This window comes from Elephantulus edwardii, unplaced genomic scaffold (genome assembly GCF_000299155.1).
Source record: "Elephantulus edwardii isolate Elephantulus edwardi_28Jun2011 unplaced genomic scaffold, EleEdw1.0 scaffold00076, whole genome shotgun sequence".
Classification (NCBI taxonomy): domain Eukaryota; kingdom Metazoa; phylum Chordata; class Mammalia; order Macroscelidea; family Macroscelididae; genus Elephantulus; species Elephantulus edwardii.
This window is the reverse complement of record NW_006399826.1, coordinates 11,496,833-11,497,674: the sequence shown is the minus strand read 5'-3', so window position 1 is coordinate 11,497,674 and position 842 is coordinate 11,496,833.

The following is an 842-nucleotide window of genomic DNA, read 5'->3' as shown; positions in this document are numbered from 1 at the left end:
TGAAATGGTATATCTTCCATTATCTAAGGGTCATAAATCCACTTAGAATCCCAATTATCTGATTTGTGACCAACTAGCAGTGATAGCTCTTCCTCGAGATGACTGTATTCTGACCCACAGAAAGTAAAAGCAAAGGAGGAAGTGGACCATCTCAGAGGTCCATCTCAGCAAGGGCCACCCCTATCAACCAATCAGCTACTGGTGCATAAGAAACTATTTTCAGCAATTTACCTTGTGCCATCAGGACCGTCTTATGCATAGAAGTCTATGTTAATATGCATAGAAGTCTACGTTAACTATTCAACTGGTTCCTAAAATGATGTTTGGCTCATCATAATGCACCAGAGTACACTCAGTCTACGATAAGCTGTTCAGGTCAAATGTGACCTCGAGCCCCCTGATTCCTTCTCTATTGTTGTGAGTTGTGCCATCCAGTCATGATAGACTCTTAGCTGAACCTCCCTGGGTTTTCAGAGGCAGTAAATTTCACTGGTTGATTGCCCATGTTCCTCCTGCAGAGCAGCTGGTAGGTTTGAACCATGTACCTTTGTGTTTGTAGTGCAGTTCCTTACCACTAAACCACCAGAGCTCCATACATTCCATTAAAGAAGCCCTACTGATACTGCTGGTTCTGGTGGCTTAATAGTACTTCTAACTTAATAGTACTTCTAACTTAATAGTACTTCTAACTTAATAGTACTTCTAACCCAAAGGTACATGGTCTAAATGGACTAGCTGTTCTGCAGGAAAATGATGGGCCATCAACTCCAGTGTGACTTACGGGCTCTGAAAACTTATTGGAGGATCAGTTAGGACGGGTCAGTTCTGACTTAATGGTGCCT